The sequence below is a fragment of the Theropithecus gelada genome, chromosome 4 (genome assembly GCF_003255815.1).
Source record: "Theropithecus gelada isolate Dixy chromosome 4, Tgel_1.0, whole genome shotgun sequence".
In the NCBI taxonomy this organism is placed as follows: domain Eukaryota; kingdom Metazoa; phylum Chordata; class Mammalia; order Primates; family Cercopithecidae; genus Theropithecus; species Theropithecus gelada.
This window is the reverse complement of record NC_037671.1, coordinates 55863902-55880033: the sequence shown is the minus strand read 5'-3', so window position 1 is coordinate 55880033 and position 16132 is coordinate 55863902.

Genomic DNA, 16132 nt, shown 5'->3' with positions numbered 1-16132 from the left:
TACCACCTAGCCCCAGCCAGAATGGCCATTATTAAAAAGTGAAAAAAGAAAAAAGACACCTGCGGCCCAACCCGTGGCTCAAGCCTGTAATCCCCACACTTTGGGAGGCTGAGGCGGGCTGATCACCTGTGGTCAGGAGTTTGAGACCAGCCTGGCCAACATAGTGAAACCCCATCTCTGCTAAAAATACAAAATTAGCCGGGTGTGGTGGCACGTGCCTGTAGTCCCAGCTACCTGGGAGACTGAGGCAGGAGAATCGCTTGAACCTGGGAGGCAGAGGTTGCAGTGAGCCGAGATCGCACCATTGTATTCCAGCCTGGGTGACAGAACAAGACTCTGTCTCAAAAAAAAAAAAAAGAAAAAGAAAAAAGAAAGAAAGAAAAGAAAAAGAAAAAGACACCTGCACACATATGTTTATCACAGCACTACTCACAATTGCAAAGATGTGGGACCAACCTAAGTGCCCATCGACCAATGAGCAGACAAAGAAAATGTGGTATATACACACCATGGAATACTACTCAGCCATAAAAAACAATACATTTGTTTTTTTACAGCAACTTGGATGGAGCTGGAAGCCATTATTCTAAGTGAAGTAACTCAGGAATGGAAAACCAAAAACTTTATGTTCTCTTATAAGTGGGAGCTAAGTTATGACTGCACAAAGGCATACAGACTGATATAATACTTTGTAGACTCGGAAGTACAGAAGGTGGAAGGGTGGGAAGGGAGTAAGGGATTCAAAAACTATATATTGGGTATAATGTACACTACTCAGGTGACAGGTCCACTAACATCTCAGGTTTCACCACTGTACAATTCATCCATGTGACCAAAAACCACGTATACTCCAAAAACTATTGAGATAGATAGACAGTTGATAGATAGATACTTAGATGCTTCTGCATCTCCCTATATATAATATATAATACAATCTATCTGTCTATATATAATAAATACATGTTTAAAGCACAGTGTTACCTTTCCAATTTTAAAAAAATCAATGAACATAGTATTTGGAAATCCATTTGATTTTATTATCACCAACAGAATTATGACACAAAGCTTAATACAACTTTTGAACTTAGGCCTGGTATTTGTCAATCAGCTAATTACCCTTAGGCTGCAAGACAGTCTTGTTATTGTCTAAGAAAAACTCAGAAGCTACACATTGAAAGACTTTTAAATACTGTCATTTGCAGACTCAAGGCCACTCCCATTCTGAGAACCCTGAAATGAGTTCTAGTTCCATCTGACAAGATCCGTAAAGAAGTCACCTTGAGTTAAAATCATTAGAGGCAAATATTCTTATTGTGGATATTCTGTGTCCTTATGCCCTGTTCTTGTTTTGTTTTGTTTTTTAATGCTTTCAGTAATTTGGTCTTCATAGAAACAAGTTTCAAAAAGTTAAATAATAAGTATTACCTTAAATACTTGAGTCAAATTTCCTTTTTGCCTAAGTGAAGCCACCTTAGCCACTATGTGTATCCCAAAATATATACAGCCCTAGGCCTGCATCTGGTGAATCAGTGAGAATTGACCTCATCGTGTTCAAAAGTCAAGAAAAAGGATTCAAAATTGAGAATAAGTCTCAGATACCTTCCTAACTTATTACTGCTTTAGGAAAAAAAAAAAAAAATCTCTCAGTACTAAGTAGACTCTTCTAATTTATTATCCACTCACTGACATTTCTGGAAGTATTTCTCTCTCTGCTTTCTGAGTTCTCCTTTCTGATGTTGAGAGACTTCTGAGTGTACTGCTTTTTGGATTTAGTTTTTTATGAGGAAGGCTCATTTTGAAACCAAAGCTTAACAAGTCGTTAAGATAAGTGACTGAATAGCTAAGCAGCAGCAGGTGCCAGTTTTCTGTTTCCACGGAAACATGAGCACAGTGACCTCTAGTGGACACTACATAGCCAGAAAGCCTAATGCTCAAAGTGGAGGTCATTCATTGAATGGTAAAAGCTCTTTTATTTTTTCTTTTGATGTGTGGAGTTATTGTCAGATTCTCCCAAGAATCATAACTGAGGCAGTGTGAACAGTGACCCTTTCTCTCCATACTTCCTCTCCAATCTCTTTTCTTCATATCAATCAGGAACTTTTATTAATGAAAACCTTCAAATGTTGCCGGCTCTCACCCCATCACGGGCCCCTCATTTCCCTCTACCTGTGAGGACTACACCAACATCTAACTCAGCAATGCAGCGGCTTGCCAGGTGTTTTCATTACTGTGGGGCTTAATGAAAAAACAGGTGCTGGCTTTGCCCCAGGCAGATTGAATCAGAATCTCTAAGCGGGATCTGAGAATTATTTTCAGAAATCCACATATGAGTCTAATACCCTTATAAAGGTCAAAGCCTATCATTCTCTGCCTACACCATTTTTCTTCAATTAAATATATTTTAATTTTAATTTTTAATTTTATTTTTTGATCAGATAATATATTTATGTGATCCCAAAACCAGAAAATAGAAAACACAAATATTTATGTATCCAGCAGAACATTTTCCTACAATTCTCTGCGTCTGTCCAGTCCCCCATAAACATGTCCACTAAGGGACCATTTGTCCAAGGTGGCGTCCTGTCCTCTTAGGGTTTTTCTCTGCTGATACAAGTGAATACAAACATAAATTACCATCTTCCCCATTTTTATACAAAAGGTAACAAACTATACAAAGTACACGATAATGTACAAAGTATTTATACTTTGCTACTGTGTCTCTTTTAGATCCTTTCACATCAGTAGGTAGAAAGCCTCCTCTTTCTATTTTTCTAAAGCTGTATGTCATTCCTTTCTAGGGGCATATCATAAATTGTAACCAGTTCCCTGTTGAAAGATAATGTTTTTTCCCCAAACTTTTGCTATTGAACAACGCTCCAATGACTGACCTTGCACGTAGATAATTTCATGTGTATGCCAGGAAAAAATTTCCAAAGTGGAATTGGTAGGTCAAAAATAATTTGGTAATAATATAATAAAAAATAAAATAATAATTATTATTATTTTATTTTATTATGGTTTAATTTAAAAAATACATTTGGTCTTTGCCCCCATGTCCCTGGCACAAAGCTTGGGAATTTGAATTTCCTGATAGTAGGATATTTGGTTATTCATAACAAACCCTTTTTGACTGTACCTGAGTTTATGCTAAAGAGGTGACTCATGACAAGGCCCCTTAGCTTCCAGATGGGGATTGGTAACCAGAAAAGCCAGCCACGTGATTAGAGGGTTAGAACTTTTAACTCCACCCTCTGACCTGTGTGGGAAGGGGAAAGAGACTAGACATGGAGCTCAGTCTTGTGACCAGTGACTTAATCAGTCATGTGTGCATAATGGAACCCTTGGACCATGAGACTCGAAGAGCTTTCCAACTGGTGAACACACGTGCTAGGAGGGTGGTACATGGAAGACCTGTATTCCCCTATCCTTACATCTTGCTCTCTCCATCTCTTCCATTTGGTTATTCCTAAGTTGTATCCTTTATTGTAAAACTGTAGCATTCTCAGTGAGTTCTGTGAACCATTCTAGTGAATTACTGAACCTGAGGGAGGTCATGGGAGCCCCCAAATTTGTAGTCAGCTAGGCAGAAGTACAGGTAGCTTGGGATACCTGAGATTAGTGGCTGATGTCAGATGTGAAGGCAATTTGGGGACTGAGTCCTTCGCATGTGGGGTCTGTGCTAACTCCAGGTATTTAGTATCAGAAGGGAATTGAAGTGTTGGGCACGCAGTTGAAGTCATAGAATCAGTGTCAGAGCATACACACCATTATCACAATCCAATATGAGGAACCTGTGTGGAGTGATGGAAATCCCAAATCTTTCAGTTCTTTGCTTACCTGATCTCTTTGTAGCATTGGACATAGTCAACCAGTCTTCATTCCTAAAACCCTCCTCTACTTGTTTCTGAAAACTAAACTTTTGACCTTCCTCCTACCTCTGATCACATCTTCCCAGGCTCTTTTGCAGGCTCTCCTTTATCTTTTTGTGCCTAAAATAGTTCTCCAGGTATCTTTTTCCAGGTTCAATCTCCTGTGCATTGATGACTTCTAAATTTGTATTCCCAATCTCCCAAGTCTTTCTCATAGGCTGATGACCAACAGTCCACCTAATGTTTGGACATTTCCTCACAGATGCACTGAACTCACTAAAACGAAACTCTCCATCTTTTTGCTTTGCTTCTGTGCTCTCTGTTCCAAATCTGCTTTGGCTCATGTATTCTGGTCAACATGAACTACAACCACGCCCAAGAAGACACCCTATTGGAGTTGTTCTCTGTGATTTGCCCTTCGTTGTAGGCATCCTAATTAGTGCTGCCAATGTTCTGCCAAAGAAGAGGAATTGCTTCTTGTAGAAAATGTAAAAATAAAAAAGAAGATTTCAGTGCAAATGAAGACGATTTAGTCATGACTGAAGAGCGCAGGCTAGGAAAGTGCTGTCTGGTGGACTACGACATTACCTTGGACACTAAACCATGAAGCAGAGCCTGAAAGGACTCCCTTTTACGGAAGACCCACATGCTTCTTCCAGAAGATGGAATTAAGGCAAGTACGAAAACTTGGAGGCTACCTATTTACCAACCTCTTTTTTTCAAAAATTGTAATTTCTGCAGGATTCCTATGTGACCACAGTGCTAAGTGCTTTGTATATATTATTTCATTATTGCTCACAATAGGGCTAGGCGAGGTGGCTCACTCCTGTAATCCCAGCACTTCGGGAGGCTAAAGAGGGTAGATCACTTGAGGTCAGGAGTTTGAGACCAGCCTGACCAACATGGTGAAACCCTGTCTCTGCTAAAAATACAAAAACAAAAACAAAAACAAAAACAAAAACGGCCAGGTGTCATGGCGCACACCTGTATTTCCAGCTACTTAGATGGTTGAGGCACAAGCATTGCTTAAACCTGGGAGGCGGAGGTTGCAGTAAGCTGAGATTGCACCACTGCACTCCAGTCTGGGTGACAGAGTGAGACTCAGTCTAAAAAAAACACAAACAAACAAACAAACAAAAACAAAAAATTGCTTACAACAACCCTGTAATCTAAGTGTTGTTTGCTCCACTGTTTAGATAAGGACATTTGGGGTTTGGAGGTTATTTGCCCAAGGACAACCTGACTTGTTATTTCTACAGCTTGAATTCAAATCTACCTGTAAAACCTGTAGCCTGAACCGTGACAGTAGCCAAGGCCTTTTTTTTGGTCACAAAGGTAGTCCAAAAAATTTTCTGACAATGCTACATGCCTCTGAGTTTTTTAGGCTGGGCTAAAAGCATCATTCTAACTGCGCTATAGTTTTTCTTCTGTTTTACTATAAAGCAATGAGTCGTATGTTAGAACTCCCCAGGGTTAAATTCCTTTTTGTATATATTAAGCAAAAACAGCAAAGTGCGGATAGCATAATTACTTTTGTACAAAAATATGTACTTTTTAAATAGATACTATTTTAGGATATTTGCTTTTTTATAATGGAATGTTGGGGATAAGAAGGGAATGAGGTTGCAGCTAATCCTTTCAGTTTTGTACAGTTCTGTAAAGATTAAGTTTATAAGTGGGTTAAGTGGAAGGGGGGATCGTGGTCCATGTTTTAGCTTGTTTTTATATCTCTTTGGGTTAAAAAAAATCAATATTTATTACTTTAAAAACTACCTTTTAGAAGCTCCTCTGAAAGTATTTTTCTACAAAGAGCCTTTTCAATAAATATCTTAGGAAAGTGCAGAGGTTGAAGAGCATTTCATGAGGAAGTCTTCTTTCTGGCTTCTGATAAGGCGTGTCATTTAAATGAACAATTCTGCATGTCACCCTCCATCTGAAAAATTACTGAACGCTCCCAGAGTCCCATAAACAAGGATCCTCTTTGTCCTTGAGCCAAATCCATATGTAGTTAAAGACAAAGTCAGCTTGCTTCGAAGTTCAGAGAAAGAGTTGACTACAGTACTTCACCACTGAGAAGCACTAAGACCCTGACTCACTCTCATGGATGGGGCGCCTTTCACCCTTTGCACCTGTCAAGGAAGACAGACTTTTTGATCTATTTTCTTAAACGTGGCCGTGCAGCTTTATAAAGGTGTTTGTGGAAGTACTTCAACTGAATTTATATTGGAATTTAGAAGACTTGAAGATAAAATACTTCACATAAGAAAAATACTGTTTTCTTATTACTTATTATTAAGTAATGAGACATCCCACTGAAATACGTAAGAAAAGTACGTTTCACTTGTATGTGGTCCCATTGAGTATGTTGAATACCTTCTGATAGCTATTCTGAATATTAAGTTTCAAGCCTTATCAGTCAAAGGATATAATTTATAAGAGTCCCCTTAAGTAGGATGTGGAGGTCAGATGTTGGGCAGGAAAGCAAACAAACACAGAAACTAACAAATTTTCACTCTGCTTTCCAGGAAAGGAACATTTTATCAGAGTCCTGAGGACGAGTGGTAGCTAACTGGGTTAAAGGAGGAGAAAAGCAGAAAATATTTCAGGCAAAGAGAACACCCTGTCTGAAGTCCCCAGCCATGAGGAAAGACAGCAGTATACAAGAAACTGAAAGATAGTCATGGAGCTCAGACCGCTGCAGGGACAGTGGCCCCGAAAAAGGCTTAGGCACAGAGTTGTAGGCTATGCTGTTCTTGCCTCTATCCAGAAATTGACAGAAAATCATTGAAAGGTTTTCAATATGTGTGGGAAGGTTTTAAAGATGCTGTCAAAAAGTCAGCAGCCTAATTTTGTCCCTTTGAAGGTAATCCTCTTTCACCCTGGCTACTTTTTCATTATGACATGTTTTGTGTGGATTAGTGTCCTTCGCCAACTGTGAAAAATCAGCCATCATCTCTTCAGGTATTTTTTCTTCCCCATCTTCACTGTCTCCTCTTCGTCGAGAACGCTAACTGTATGTGTGTTAGGTCTACTTACTTTATCTTAATCTCCCTATCGGATTTTCCATCTCTTTTTCTCTCTGTACTGCATTCTGGAAAATTTCTTCAGAAGACTCTGGTTCAGTAATTCTTCAGTCTACAGGACTTTTTTTCTTTTTATTTTTCATTTCTAGATGTTGTATTTGCTTCCTTTTCAAACTTGCATGTTTGGCTTCTTTATAATCCTATTCATTATTCAGGTTTTTCAGTTTTTCCTTCATTTTTTAATTAAGCTTTTAATTTTGAGATAATTATAGACTCACATGCAGTTGTAAGGAATAATACAGAGAGCTCCCATGTGCCATTTACCCAGTTTCTCCTGGTGGTAATGAAACTATAAAACGTGTTTTAAAACTATAGCACAGTGTCACACTAGAACCTTAATTTTTTGTTTTTTTGTTTGGTTTGGTTTTTGTTTGTTTGTTTTTGTTTGAGACCAAGTCTTGCTCTGTCGACCAGGTTGTAGTACAGAGGCGTGATCTCAGCTCACTGCAACCTCTGCCTCCTCCGTTCAAGTGATTCTCCTGCCTCAGTCTCCCAGGTAGCTGGGATTATTGGCATGCACCAACATGCCTGGCTAATTTTTGTATTTTTAGTAGAGATGGAGTTTCACTATGTTGGCCAGGCTGGTTTCAAGCTCCTGAGCTCAAGTGATCCACCTGCCTAGGCCTCCCGAAGTGCTGGGATTACAGGCGTGAGCCACCACACCCAGCCTAGGATCTTAGTTTTTTAAAACATTAAACTACTTTCTAATATTGTGTATTTGATAATGCCAATAGTAGAAAATTCTTTGTGGGTCTTTTTCAAAATCATATACTTATTTCTCTTAGTTCTTATTCATAGCATCTTTCTTCGTTGGGTAACTTATGATTTCTCATGAGGAAATTGTTTTTTTCTTGAAACTTTGTATGGAAGAACTGATTTAGACTTTGCACTGAAGCTGATTCCAAGAAAGAAAATTGCCTTTGCTTCCGTCTGGCTCCTTGTTGCACTCCCAATCCAGGTATCCTTTATACAAAATACTTGGCTAGAGGTATTTTTGGATGACCCAGATAGTATGAATTTAGGCTGCAAATCCACATGAAGGCTGGGTTGTGGATGCATAGAAAGAGTCTGCTGGAGTTGATGGGACTCAGGCTTACATCTAGTTCACTCTTTCATAAGGGATTGGTCAAGACAATGTGTTCAGAACAGCCCTTTACTTGGTTTAATACTCTGATGTCACCATCTTGAAAATCTTAATGTCATCTTTCCAAGTAGCCCACATTTTAATTTTGCCCTTGGCCCCCTGTTATCTAGAGGGTCCTGCAAGGGGTATGGCCCTTTGGGCATCCCCACTGTCTAAGGCAAGGTTACCTATTGGATGGGACTTTTTCTCCTGACCTTGTAATTGGCACATCCCCAAAACTCAAAGCTCCCATTTACTAGTTTGGCAAGAACAACTTACATGCTCTTATTACCCCTCTACATTTCTGTTCTGATTTTTTCCTCAATACCCTTCTCTTTTTTTCAAGTCATCAGTGCTTTTGGTGGCTAGTTTAAAATCCTGCAATGTTTCTCCCACTGCTGACTCTTCTTCTTGGGAAGGCCCCTCCAGACACACTGTTCCCTTCATAGGATCACCAGCATCCTTCTTGATCATGCCCCTTCTATTCCCCTTGCAACTCCAAATCTAGAAGACCCTAATTTGCTTTCCAATATGTTGTTTAAGGCATTTTCTCTATCCCCTGATTCTTTCAGGGTTTAGCTCTTTCAATTCTCAAAAGTTTTTCTTCTTTCCAATATCGCTGCTTTTGCAAATCTAAAGCTCTGCCTTTTGAAATCTCTGTTAGAAGATTTTGAAATATGTTTAGAAATTGAAAAGGTAAATACCATTTTTTTTGCTATTTGCATTCCTCCTATACTAATCTAGTCTTCCCTGTGGAAGGGGTACCTCTCAATCAATGATGTGAGGGGAAGGGGTCGACAAAGCAAAACCTTGCTTTAGGAATCTCAGTTTTGTCCCACCACACGTTGCTTGAGTGCTTGGAGTCTTCGAGTCCAGCTCCACAGCGGGACTTCCCAGTTACAGAAGCAAATATTAATAAATTTGGATTTTGGACATAAGCCAGCTTGAGTTGAACTTCTTGCCTTACAATGGAAGGACTCTTGATTAGTCCAATGGTTGACCAGATGGTGAGTTACCGAACCCTTTTCTCAAGAAACCAACCACAGGATTGGGTTGCTGTGAGCTCCAACAGCTATTTATTTGGTGGAAATGGCAACAGGCAAAGCCAGTTTGCGATGTTTAAAGTATGGCTTTGGATTTGAGCTTTCAGCTCAAAAAAAAAAAAAAAAAAAGAAATTTACCAATGTGTCAAGCACTGAAAATACAAAAGTTAGTTACATTTATGGGAGAGAGAATGAGACCAAATATATTCTACCAGATGGTGACAGCTCAGTGCTCTATCAGGTATTCCAGGTTGTGTGGGGGTTATACATGGTTATGGCTTAAATCTCTGGGAACCAGAGTGAATTCATTAAAATGAGATGAACTGTACTTCTCATTTCTGCTTTACATTTGCATAGGCTGTCCTCTTCCATTTTACTAGAAGCATTATCTTAAGTACAGGTTAAAGGAAAAAGCACCAGAAAGCACTGCTTTCTGAAAATCTATGTAAAAGCCCTGGAAATATTTTTCTGTAGGCTCAGAAACTTGTGCCTTCTTCAGAATATTGCATCTCTTTTCTTCCTCCTTTTCTTTAGTATATTTAAATTTTAATGAAAATTATTTTGGAATTTTTTCTCCTTTTTCCTGACTTTCTGGATAGCCACCATTCGCTTTCTTCCACTTTGTAAAGATTTACCATCCCTCAGTTTCGCTCTGCCCTCTGCTTGAGTGTGACATCCGTTCCCAGGTTTTGAAGGATTCTTATCCTTTGGATGTTCTGGGAGCTGCTCCACACCCCTCTGGGTCATTTCCTCCTTGGAGACAAAAATTCCATGCTTCCTTGTCTCCCTCAGGAGCATGTTTCCTTTTTTATATTCAATGTGGCCTCAGAAACAAACATCCTAAGAGGCACTATCATAGAGAAACACATGCCATGGTGCTCAGCCAGCAAGATGAGTCCTGCCGCCACTGGCTGACCAGACTCCTTAAGGTGACGACTGGCCCCTAGGGCCTGCCTGGTGTGACAGGCCAGGGCATGGGAGGAAACCACCCTGCCACCATCCTCAGGGTCTGTTCAAGGCCACACACACCTAGGGGAGGTACTTTCACAACTAGAAACATTTTGGGATTTTTAAAAATACTGTATATATTTATTGTGATTACTGATAAATTTGTGTTTCTTTCTGCCATGTTGTATAACCTCTATTTGCCATGCTTTTACTTCTTTTTTTCTCCCTGATGTCTTCTGGATATTTTTTCACCTACTGTTTGTACATTACACACCGCCTTTAGTGTTTACCTTTAAATTTTTTTGTGTAATTTAGGGAAGCTCTTAATAAAATAAAATATACATGATTCTGCTTCCAAACACTTCACAGATCTTAAAATGCTTTAACTCAAATCACTTCCTCTCAGCTGGCATACTGTTATTATCCAGTATTTTTGTTTCATATTTTTAATTGGAAAATCGCTATTTTAAAAGTTGACATGTAAAAATACATAACATCTCTGTAAGTATGTGTTTGTGGATGAATAATCATTCTATGCTCTATATCTGAGAATTTCAATATCTGAAATCCTATGGGCATCTAGAACTGCGTTTTGTGGTTTCTGCTAGTATTAATAAGTCTCACTCATGATGTCATGTTTCTTAAAGCATTTTGGAATCTTTTAATGATAAGCCTATATTCTGATAACCTGTGGGACCTTGATTGAAGGTACTTCTCTCCAGGGAGGATACACAAGTGTACCATGGGTGCAACTCTCCTGGGGTCATTTCCACTCCAGATGTGACATATCCCTGAGTGGGTGCTGTGAAGTAGAATCCCAGGTCCTTGAAAGAGTATGCCTATGATTATAGATTCTTAAGGAGGAAATTATTGTTATTGTTAACATCATTTTTTTTTCTACTAATAGTTTTCTCTTTTGGTGCCTTGAACTGAAGGCAGATTTTCCCCAGCCTATCTCTTTACTGAGATTGTGGCCTCTGCAAATAACCTGTTTGTGGGGTAGGGGGTGGAGGGGCTTTCAGGTTTAGCTCATCCTCTGTTTTGTGTAGACCCAAGGCTTACTCTTCCCATTTCCCTTCCCATGGTCCTTAATCCCCATTGTTCTAATTCTGGGCCAACGTTTTCACCCAAACTTGAAATATGAATATATTCCCAAAAGTAAACACTTTACATTCTGTTGTTTTACTCATACATGAAAAAAGCAATGGCTTATGGGGGGTGGGGGAGGGGAGTTGGGGGAAGAGAGAGGCAATTCAATCAATGCAACTCCATAAGCTGGGAATTAGTAAAATTCTAATTCTTACAAAAATACTAGCAATTAGAACACGTATTAAATGCCCAACAAATAAATAATACAGTAAATACAGGGCTTTACCTGAAGCAAAGGTGTAAGTAGCTTGATGGAAGAAGATAAGAAGGACTTGTGGATAAGAAAGGCTGAGTCCACAGTGCAAGGAGAGAGGACAGGGACATTCACAGAGGTTGCCGGTGGAAAGCAGGTGCAGGCTCTGCGTAAAATGCAGTGGTGCCAGAGGTGGATGCTCTTGTTTTATTTTGCACAAAGATTAAGGAGACTCATGCAGTTAGGATTTTTAGATAGAACAAACAATCAGACTGAGCTCAGAGTGCGAATTTGGAGTTGAATGCATTTCATGAACAGTATGATGTTCCTCCATAGCTGTGCCAGTGGCAACTGCTAATGCTTGCAGCACAAAGCAGTCACTTTCTGGAGGGGAAACTGTGTATGAGCCAATGAGATTTCTATATTTTACTGACACTTTTCTGTTGATAGACATTGAGATGACTCAAAGGCAGGAAACGTGCACTATAGCCCAACAGACCAGTCTTCCATTGGCTCTCAGGACAGCCCTGGCTTCCATGCTAGCTTCTGACTTGTTTTTTTATTTTAAATTTGTTGTCCTTAGGGATTCCCTTAATACCTTGGAAGCTCAGCAATGCATTGAAATATGCATCTGCTGGAATTTATCCTTCATGTGGGTGTTTTTAGCGGAATGGCATTTTGAGGACATCTGGTCCTTTCATCCTGTTTTCTGGCTTCTCCAGCCTGCTCTACACTCAGCCCTCTGTCTTCTGGGAGGTCTCTGGGCCTGGGAGATGTGAGGCTTGGTTAGTTCACTGAAAAGCATTCAGATAGCAGTGGCCTTAAAATAACCACAGAACCAAAGCAATGATGATAAGGAACACTGGGAAACAAAGGAATTTGTTTTGAGGCAAGAACTCCCCAGCATAAAGCGCCAATATCCCTTCTCTGAGAAAAGGCAAGGCTGAAATGACACATCAAGTGTTTCAAAGACAATTTCATAGATTGCAGTATAGCATCATATTGCAGCAGGAATCATGGGACATGGTATTGGCTACATTATGGATTGCCCCCATATCGAGCAGAAGCTAAGATCAGAATCAAACGGAACACTCACTTGCATTAATTAATTAATGTAAGTAATAGCAGAAGGTACAAGGAGGCCTCAGCAAAGCCAGGAGACTCCAAGACGGCCACTGGAGTCTGGATTGAGCCTGCCGTACTCAAGTCACATCAGCACTTCACCCTCATTCACGTCACTGTTCTCAAGGAAAAAATAATCATCTCTGCCTCCAGCGACAGGACAGTCAACACACACTTGACCTTTTCTGGTAAAGTAAATTCTTGCTAATGAGTTGCTATGGCTTTAACAATAGTTTGCTTCCTAAAAACAGTTAACTATTGCCCTGATTCCAGTTTTCAGGTTTTCAGAGTAGATAGAAAACCATGATATGGCAGTCACATTTTATTGTGATCAGGATAATATTGACACTACTCCAGGAGGTGGAAATTGTGGTTTTTGTATCGTATTACTTAAAGTCCAAACAATTAAATCTTGTTGGACTTTCTGGATCATAAATGAGAGCCTGTGTAGGAGGAATTTATTGTGAAAACAAACATTCCCTCCAACTCCAAATCTCTCTCTCTCTCTTTTTTTTAAGATTAATGAAATATAAGAACACTATTTTCAGCGAAGATTTCACCTGAAACAACCAGTCAGATGAGAATCATGTGTTACTTGCATGGCATGTCAAGATGATAAACCACATTATATAATTTAAATAAAAATGAATTATAAAGTTGTCTTCCTGATAAGAGCTGCACAGCATTCTGGAGAACACTTTGGCTGTACTTAGAAAAAGTCTGTGGATCCCATGCTCATCAGTATTATTGGCATTGGGGTGGGATGAGCTGCTTTGACAGTGGGCCTGGTCCAGAGACACTGAAACAGACACCAGAGAGGCGAGCGGGGCCTGACCATGGCCTCGGGAAGCTTAATAGCCCCAGTCACTCCCTGGGGTCAGCACACTGACTAGGGCAGCCACAAGAAGTGTTCTCAGTCATGGAGAGGCCTGAGGAGAAGCACAGGCTTCTGGAGGGACCATGTACATCCCTTCAAGTGTTCTGCCTGTCTCCCTAGGATACATCTGGACTTTTGGTGAAATCTAGGAACACCTGAGGCCCTACCTAAATAACACTTAAACTGGAATCCAAACTACTGTCTTACCAATGCACAAATAAATCACACACACACGCACACACGCACACACACACACGCACTTTTTTATTGTAGAAATATCACAAGAGAAATGTAACTCAGGTATCAACTGAGATCTCCCCACTTGCAAACATAGGGAAATTTTCTGGAACCTCCACTTTCAGAGCTTATGGATGTCCCAATTTTGGGGCCGGTTGCTTTTCATTTGATTTTCCTTCTCCATCCTTCCCTGCCATGCTCTGTGCACCCAGAGGATGACTTTGCAGGTTGCATCAGCTGAGCTCCTTTGCCCTCCGGCTTCTGGGTTGGTTTTGGCCAATGGAAGCACCTGCAGGATATCAGATGCTGGACAGGGAAGTAGGAAGAGATATTTATTTCCTGTACTTCCTCACTGCCTTGCCATGGCTCCAGCAGCAGCACATTCTGCAGTCATGGCTCTTGGCAGGCAGCCTCCCTTCCAAGAGTCCAAGCTCTCTATGGACTTGGGTAACACAGTTATTGCCCCTGACTCCTCAAGGACTAGGAGTGTAAAGGCTTCTCTTTATTGCTGTTTCCTGGATGCTTCACCCTCCCTCACTGTTTCCCTTAATGCCTCACCCTACCTCCATCTTCTTCATTACACTTCTTGGTTAAACCCTCTGAGGATGTCAACTTTCCCTCTTGGTATCCTGATGAATATATACACCTTCTCATGGGTTTCTTTGGACTCCTAAAAGTCTTATTGTCATATGTTCATTGCTACCCAGGCATTCCTGCTCCCTCACTTACAGATCTAAAGAATAAGCAGCTTCTCTACTAGTTTCTAAGCGAAGCAAAATTTTAAGAAATCATTCATGAGTTATATTAGCATTCACTGGACAGCTAAGACAATATGAAGTGATCACATTACATACCACCCAGTCAGTATCTTAAAAATCCACATTAGATACATCTAGCCTAGTATATGGACCATAGATTCTGGAGTTAACTCCATGGACCAAGCTTTACCACTCCCTTGCCACTCTGTGATCTTGTGTCAAATTATATAATTCCTTGGGCCTCAGTTCTCCTCTCCCTTCTTCTCTCCCTTCCTCCTTCTTTCCTTTCTTCATTTTTTTCTTCATTTTTCTCTCCCACCTTTCCTCACTCCCCTCTTTCTCTCTCTTTCTTTTGTAAACTGAGGTTGTCACTGTTCTTATCTAGGATTGTGAGGATTGAACAGGTTAGTGATGTACAGTTCTTAGGTGCCTGGCCATATTAAGGACATTGTGTAAGTATCAGCTATCATTTATTGTATTATTATTATTAGACATTCTCCAAAATCCTTCTCAGCTGGATTTCTTGGTTTCCCTTAGGGCCTACATCAACTTGCCACCTTCATTTCCCAGCTTTCTCATTCCTTTCTCCTTCCTCTCACTTGTTTTCTTTTGAGCGGCCCCTGGGATGGGTGGAAGAGCAGCAAATGTTTTTTGCCATGGGCCTATCTCTGTAAACAATTTGAGTCAATCAAAGTAAGTGTGTCAGCCTCATATTGGCTGCTCAATCTCATGCAATTCCACAAAGGAAATACTGTGCTGGACAGCAAGGATGATCCACTTTCCAAGCCTCCCTCCTGGAACTGGGGCCTGGTCCCAGGGACTCTAGAGACTCTGCAAGCACAGTCCTCTGAGTTCCTCAGAGCATCTAGTCAACCCCACAGGTGAAGAGTGTGGGAGAGACAGTCAGAGAGTGCCCCAAAGAAGAGAAACAGAGAAACTCAACGGATTCTCCTGCCTCAGCCTCTTGAGTAGCTGGGATTACAGGCAAGCCACTACTCAGTGACTTTACATACTTCTATGTTATTTACTTTTTAAAATTAAGCAGATTTTGTGACAAAGCATTTTAAAAGATGTAATGGATGTAATATGGGATAAAATACTTGTAAAATAAGTGAAAAAGCAAAAGGTAAAACTATATACAATATAATTACGTCCATAATTATTAAATATCCTATGTAAGAACATACACTAAACAAAATTAACTGATTCTTGACATGGTGCTAGGGGCTTCCACATGTAATGTCAGTCCACTCAAATGGTACGTATTTGATTCTGCTGTTTGACTTACTTACTGCTCATTTAGGTTATTTCCAATTTACTGAGAGAAGGAAGATTGAAAGCCCACAGAAAAGATATGAACTCCTAAGTAAGACTTTAGGCTGTGAGCTCATGGATCAAGTCCAGGCTGGCATTATGCACTGGGCTGATGCTCAGTTTTCACCATGGTAATACCAAGAGTCCCTGGGAGGTAAATGTCCCCAGAAGAGTTAGAAAAATGGAAGACTCCTGACACCGTTTTAAAGGCCTGTGGTTTATTCTGAAAACTTAAAATTGTGTCTCTAAGGTACTGAGGACTTTGCTATATGTGTAATCTAGTGTTGAGAACACGCTACTGGTATTTCTCACCTTTGCTTCTAAGGCTTATTATGACGGGTTTACATATACCCAATTCATGGCTGGGTGTCACCTTTAGAGATTAAAGTAAATTCATACAATTGCCATGGCCTTTT